Here is an 8,070-nt window from a genome sequence, read left to right as displayed (position 1 = left end):
TCCGGCATAATATTCTTGCTGCATATGCTCACGACCCTGTGGTGGGGCCATATTGTGGCCAAAACCAACTATCATGTTGGGCCAGCAGGATCAAAAGATTGCTACGTAAAAATATGAGTTGTCAGTAATAGGCATCAATATTTTTTTATGGGAGAAATTATATATTAAAATTGAAGGAACCTGTGGAGGAGGCATATTGTAGCCGAGTCCAGCTTCCATCTCTGACCAGTTAGGTTTAACATATTATTGCGTCCGTACATAGCAGCACCAGGTGTGCTTGTAAACCTCATGTACGTACATCAATTTGTATCATTTTTTACCTCCCGCAAACCCCAACGGGGAGGTCCTGTCCTATCATTCCCTTCTACGCAGATAAGAGCCTCAATTGTCATCCTCATGCCACGCATCCCCAGATCAATTGTGACTCGGATGCATTTTCTTACATCAAATGATGTGTTAACCATATCTATCACTGTAACTTCCATCAAGTCACAGTTCGAGAAATCCACCCCTCCAAATTCATCACGTACGACATCCCCATAGAACACTACCAAATTTTCCATCGTACCTACCGCACAACCAGATTTTAAAAATAATATTAGTAACATCCTACCTTAAATCATATTCATGTTTTAATAATTTTGTTACATCAGATATTTTAACATGACATTATGACTTTTTCAAAATAACTACTCATTTATTGTTAAAAGGATTATTTTACCAATAAAATTCGTCAAAGAATAAATTACGCCTCACGATATTTCCAACTAATATCATCCAACTAACGTACGTACTCACTTCTTCAATAAATTAATTAGTTCATTTTCTCATATGTTCTAATTTCACTCATACATACAATAATACTACACTACAGCAGCTATATGGTCCAATCCACCTAAATTCTTCCATTTGTTCATATGTTAAAATTTCACTAATACATACAATAATACTACACTATACTACGCAAATTCAATGTTACATGTCTAATTACTAAAGTAAGATACACTGCAGTAAACAACAAATGGTAACAAAATTTGTGCATGTACGAATATAATCAAATATCTCACATAACTCACCTTGATGTATTACTCCTTCTACTGCTTCATGCACTTAATCACGGACTTAATCACTAGCTATGCTAATTTTCTGTCTATTCGTACGAGAGAATCGAGAGAAAGAATAGCTGCGCGTGAGTGAGAACATTGTCCTATGAGGAGTGAGCAGCTGCTGCTTTTAAAACATGCGGAGTTAAACTGTTGAAGCACTTTCGGTGATCTATTTCCTGTATCAGTCGTTTCATATCTGCACCAAATGCATGCGAATCGGGCGAGTTACACCCATACAACATCGAAATCAGCTGCAATCCCTCCATTCACGGGCAGCCAAAAGCATGGGAAATGATCACATACACAACCAAAAACAAAGGAATCCAGCAGCACAAACTTTCACGCGCACGCACTTTCACGTGCACAAACTTCCACGTGAAATATGTCGGCCAGCAGGAATCTTGCCGCCGTGGCTGGTGGCGGCACCCCGCCACGCCAGCATGCCGCCACGGGCGCTGGCAGCAGGGCCCACCATAGTCGACGGCTCTAACGGGCGACGGACGGCGACGGACGTGCCGCCATAGCCGGCGGCGGCACCTGCCACGTGTCGGCTGGCGGCGTGCTGCCATGGCACTTTTGCCATTTTCACTGAGAGGTGGTCCTTTTTGACATTTTATTGGGGCAGGTGGTTCTTTTTGCAAAAATTTTGACAAAGGAAGCACAATAATTTATTTTATAGTGCACAAGTCTATACTCTAAAACTATGCGTGTTACAAGTGGTGTGCTTGATTTCGATTAATAGATATTGCATCTGGTAGCTGAAACAGAAAGAAAGGATTCGAAGACTACTTGGTGGCACATCAGAAATCGTGGATTTCTTATAGATAGAATTCATGATTTGGTTATACCCAATCTTGATACTCCTATACGCTAGACTGTTCCATTACATTAGTTGTTTCAATCATGTTTCTGTAGTTATTTCAGAAATAAAGGACAAGCACACATATAAGTGCACTTGAACATACTATTGGACATAAACTAATTTCTGAAATTAATGTGAAAGTTTCATTTTCTTAGTTTTATAGTTCATTTTATGATATTTTTTCGTAAGTATCCCAAACTAGAGTAAAAAAATAAAAATTAACACAACATATTTCTTATTTCTCACAACCAATTGTATTTGTATTGATCAATAACAGAGTTGTATGCACACGTATATGAGCCTGAGCATGACTATTTTTAGGTTCGCCTATACTTAAAAATAGTGTTTAAGATATTATATTCAAAGATCTGAAAATACAAGCGATATACATTTAGTGGATATATCCGCTATGTTGAAGTAAACTTGTTTAGTATAAAATTAAATCAAACAATATTAGAACTCAACTCTTTGGCGTTGCTTGATGGGCATATGCCTTATGGGGTATAAACGGATCCCTCCATGCAACTGCCAGGAAGAGAGCCATTGGAATAATATTTGCTCCAAATCAAGTTAGCCCAAGGAATATCATGCTTGTTGAAGAATTTGTTGAAATTTTTAAGCAACAGAGCATTCTTCTGAGTGTTAAGATTAAGGACTCCCAAACCTCCTTGATCTTTGGGTCTACAAAATCTTGTTCCATGCAACCAAAGCAGACCCTTTTGTTTGAACATCTTGGTTTTTCTTTCTCCAAAGACATATATTTGATAATTTGGTCCTTTGTTGATTGGGAACATCCAAAGTACACATGAAAAAAATGGTAAAGAAGCCAACACTAACTTGACCATTTCAAGCTTACCATCATAATTTAGGAAGTGGACAATTCCACACAATCTTCTTTCTACCCTCTAAACCATAGGCAAGAAGTATTCAAGGGAGGGCTTTGTTATGCCAAGTGGCAATCCAAGGTATGTAAAAGGGAAATTTCCTTTTTGACATTTCATTGTGCTTGTGAGATGATCTTTCATCACTCATATTGATAGGGATTTGTTGGATTTATGGAAATTCACCTTTAGCATAGTGGATTCAGCATAAGTATGTAGAAGAGCTTTCAAGCAAGATAGTTGAACTGCATTTGCTTTCATCACAAGCAAAGGGTCATCTGCATACTGGATGAAAGTCTGGGCAAGCAACACAAGGAATTGGGGGTTCAATAAAAAATCTTGTCGATTTTTTTCTGATATTGACCATCCTACCTTTGAGGCCCGGTGGTAAGAAACCATTCCACTCATCTCACCGTAGCTCTCGTCCTCCAGTGAATTAAGTCGTGGAGCTGGGCAGCGGCGTCACCGGCGCGTCGAACCAGGAGGCAAGGTTGTCCTGACTTGCCATTAAGGAGAACACACTACCCCTTCCTCCATGCTACCATTGCGTCTCTACTGAATAATCAAAATGGAGTGTTCTGAGTTCTGAGTTCTGACACAACCGGAACCGGTGCCTGCAGAGCAGCGGCGGGCTAGCCGAGTACGCGGTGGTGCTGGAGGTTCTCACTCTGACAAGACCGCCGTCAAGGGTGCCTTCCTGCCGGCCACCGCCAGCAGCGCGCTTCAACTGCTCAAGGCCACCGGGGTCAGCTTCGACGACACGTTCAACGACACCGGCCCGAGGAACGTGCTGTGGTGACCGCGGCCTCGGGTGGCGTGGGCCACTATGCCTAGGCCCCGAGTGTTCCACGACAACGAGATTATAGGAACTGGCTTAACCACTGAGGAACTCAACATGCACCAATAAACAAAAGAAAAGCTCCACGGCCGATGCATAACATTCAGAGAAATTGGTCTAAGGATTGAGAAGGATTACATCTGTTTACAAGCAGCCAAGCGAGGGAAATCAGCAAGGAGCGATGCAACATGGATACAAGTTTGCCAACCGAACAAACAACAGGAAATGAACTAGGGAAAATATCTGGAGCGAAGCCATGGAGCAGAGAAGCGGCCGTGCCAGACATCACACAGACCTGCTGCATCTCCCGGTTTTGTTCCTGACCTCTGCGTGCTTGTTCGGTTTCCGTTTGAAGTTGGCAGCTCCAGGCCCTCCGATTGCAACTCTCAGTGCACCAGGCGTTCTAGAAGTTCTAGTGCCTTGCATGGGCGGCGCCCTGCTGATAGCAAGACTTTTTTTCGTTACAAGATTCTGAACAGAACTCATTGGATGCACCGAGAAAAACACGAGATAAGAACGTGTTGGCTGTAAAATTACCTGGGGCAGCGGGGCGCAAGCGTGCTGCTGCTGTTGATGTCGAGTGGTCCGACAGTGTGTGTGTACCTGCATGTTTGTGTGCAGATTTCCCCCCATCATCTAGGATCAGCTATTTGTCTGAACAAAATAGGATTATTTGATGATCTTAAGAGTCACGTGAGTTTATTAGTATTATTATTACCTCTCTGATTTTTCTAGAACTGGGCAGCTTGTGCCGGTGCACCCATCTCACCTTGCAGCATGGTTGCTACAAGGTTGTTCATGCTGTGGGCTGCCATGTTCATGCTTGCACAGGCGTTCTTCATCATCTGCCTTGCCATGTTCATGTTTGCGCAAGCAATATTCATGTTCGCGACCACACACTGAACCATCTGTACCTTTGATTAGGAATCAGGCTGCTGTGATGTGTGTTGTAGCCTTGTAGGGGACAGATAAGGAGAAGTGAGTTGGGAGTTAGAACCCATGATTCGGTCGGTCGTGGGAAGAGTGATCCGCGCGTTGTCTATTGCATACCTGTTGGTTGTTGGTCGTATTTGTGCGCGTCTGGAAACTCATGCTGCCAAGCACCGTAGCTCCCGTCCCCATATCCTCCTGTTATTCAAGGATAGAAGTCGAGCATGAGAAAAATCAGGTTCAGATCTGAGAAAGAAACAAACAAATAAAATTGTCACTGCGCTATACCTGTATGGTTCTGAGCCTCAAGAAAATGACCCGCCTGCCGCTTGGCGCTGCTGGCATGGTGGCGTACCGCGAGTGACCTACAACGGCCCACCCGAAAAAAAACCCTCCCTCTCCCGCGACCCCCCCCCCCCACCCCCCCGCCCGCGGTGGCCGGGCCGCGCCTTCTCCCCGGCCGGCGCTCCCCCTCCCCTGGCACTCCCCCGTTGCCGCTGCCGTCGGCGGGAGCCGCCGGGCCTTGCGTGGGTGGTGCCGGCGGGGCGGGGTCGTTTTTACCCGTCGCCGCGCCGGGGTATCGGGACCTTGGCGGGCGGCGGTGCACTTCGGCGGACAACGGTCTGGCGCGGCGGGGTGGAACCTGTGCGTCAGGTGGGTGGAGGAGCGGCGGCGCGGCCGTTGGCGGCAGAGCAGCGCAGGCAGACAGCCATGGCAGGGCCTGCTCGGCCTAGATCTGGGCCCAGTTCGGGGCCCGGAGGGGCTGGGCGGGCGGGCTACGCATGGCGCGCCGGTGGTGCTCCCTGGAGGTGGAGTAGGTGCGACGGCGGTGGCTGGGTGGCGGCGGCGCTCCGGCCGGCCTGCTGCAACGTGGTAGTGGGGTCTTTGCGGGCATGTTTGGGCCCGGCCGGGCGGGTTTGTCCTCGCTGCCATGTCCAGTCGGGTACCGCGAAGGCGGTGGAGGTAGTTCCCTCCCGCTCGACTAAGGTGTTGCTACCCCCGACCCGGCTGTCTCTCGACTCTACGTCTAGGCCCTACTTCGGCGACCAAGCGAGACAACGACGATGGCTTCAGGATCACGGTGGCGTGTGCTGGTGGGCGGCAAGTTTGGTGGAGCACGTCGAATCGTTCGGGTTTGTGGGTTGGTGGACTGGACAAATCTTGTCTGCAGGTCCGACATTGTCGCGGTGACGCATGCGGGTGTCGCCTTGCCTTCCTGAAGGGTGTCGGTAGTCCCTCCTCCCCAATCCCTTCCGCGTATCGGGGAAAACCCTAGGACTAGTCCGGGCAGCAGTGGCGTTGTCGTCACTTTCCTTGTTGAAGGTGTTGCTTGATACGCAGTGCTTTGGCGTGCTACGAGTGTGGTGGCATTCTCCGAAGGGCGCAGCGGTTGTGAGTCGTTTTTGTTCTTGTCAAGCTGCCGGTGTCGGCTTTGTTTTCTCTTCTTTTTTTCTCTTGTGTTTCTTTTTAGTCTTGGTTGGGCTGCAGCCCCAGCGTGTTTATTATATCGGTTGGTTGCTATATTAATATTGCGGGGCGAAAGCCTATTTCAAAGAACATGACCAATTTTCTTCGGTGCTCTACCTGGTAGCGCAAGAATGGCCAAGATATATAGATGTGTGACGAGGGTGTGTGTGTGGGGTGGCATGCATTGTTGTGAGGCTGGGTGCCGGCCTGCCGGGGTGCGCAGAGGGAGCGCTTGTTGTGAGAGCAGAGGGAAGGGGTGTTCAGTTGGAGTCGCCAACTCGAGGAGTAACATAGAGTAGTGTTATGCATATGCTACTAGCTACTAGTTTATGTTACTATTTTCATAGTGCATAGAAACATAGATGTAGTATCATGCATTAATGTATTAATTAGCTTATAAACTTATTGTACCTTGAAAAGTGTGATGCTATGGTAACACAGCTACTAGTTACTACCACAACCATCTATTTATTCATTTAATATCATGTCATATCATCAAAATGCCTAGTTGGTAATGCATGTAGCTCTATGTTACTACCTTAGAGTATCTCCAGCCGCGTTCCTCAAATGACACCGGATTGAGCGTTTGGGAGACGTGTTTCGTTCGTGCCGCGTTTGGGGGACGTCGCTCCCCAGCCGCGTCCCCCAAATGCCGCCCCCAAACATGAAAATAGTCTCTTTTTTTGCATTTTTATTTTAATAAAGAGAATAAATATTCCACAAACTAATACATTGGGAGCATGGTTTACACGAAGACATAGTTTCGAACATGGTTTTCCACAAACTAATAGTTTGAACCATGGTTGACACAAAATAACTAAACCTAACTAGGCCGGGCATCGAAGGTTTCGTGTGTTCGCTGCCAAGAAAGAACACTCGAGGGCACACAGAGTCACCCAAACTAGAAAATCCAGCTGTTGACGGTGCCCTGATACGCGTGAAGCACACGTCCGTTGGGAACCCCAAGAGGAAGGTGTGATGCGTACAGTAGCAAGTTTTCCCTCAGTAAGAAACCAAGGTTATCGAACCAGTAGGAGTCAAGAAGCACGTGAAGGTTGATGGTGGCGGAGTGTAGTGCGACGCAACACCAGGGATTCCGGCGCCAACGTGGAACCTGCACAACACAATCAAAGTACTTTGCCCCAACGTAACAGTGAGGTTGTCAATCTCACCGGCTTGCTGTAACAAAGGATTAGATGTATAGTGTGGAAGATGATGTTTGCGAAGAACAGTAAGAACAATGTTTGCAGTAGATTGTATTCGATGTAAAAGAATGGACCGGGATCCACAGTTCACTAGTGGTGTCTCTCCAATAAGAAATAACATGTTGGGTGAACAAATTACAGTTGGGCAATTGACAAATAAAGAGGGCATAACAATGCACATACATATCATGATGAGTAGTGTGAAATTCAATTGGGCATTACGACAAAGTACATAGACCGCTATCCAGCATGCATCTATGACTAAAAAGTCCACCTTCAGGTTAGCATCCGCACCCCTTCCAGTATTAAGTTGCAAACAACAGACAATTGCATTAAGTATGGTGCGTAATGTAATCAACACAAATATCCTTAGACAAAGCATTGATATTTTATCCCTAGTGGCAACAGCACATCCACAACCTTAGAGCTTTCTGTCACTGTCCCAGATTAAATGGAGGCATGAACCCACTATCGAGCATAAATACTCCCTCTTGGAGTTACAAGTATCAACTTGGCCAGAGCCTCTACTAGAAACGGAGAGCATTCAAGATCATAAACAACACATGTAGATTGATAATCAACATAACATAGTATTTCATATTCATTGGATCCCAACAAACACAACATGTAGCATTACAAATAGATGATCTTGATCATGATAGGCAGCTCACAAGATCGAACAATGATAGCACATGAGGAGAAGACAACCATCTAGCTACTGCTATGGACCCATAGTCCAGGGGTGAACTACTCACACATCAATCCGGAGGCGATCATGGTG

The sequence above is a fragment of the Lolium perenne genome, chromosome 5, assembly GCF_019359855.2.
Source record: "Lolium perenne isolate Kyuss_39 chromosome 5, Kyuss_2.0, whole genome shotgun sequence".
In the NCBI taxonomy this organism is placed as follows: domain Eukaryota; kingdom Viridiplantae; phylum Streptophyta; class Magnoliopsida; order Poales; family Poaceae; genus Lolium; species Lolium perenne.
This window is presented reverse-complemented; position numbering follows the sequence as displayed.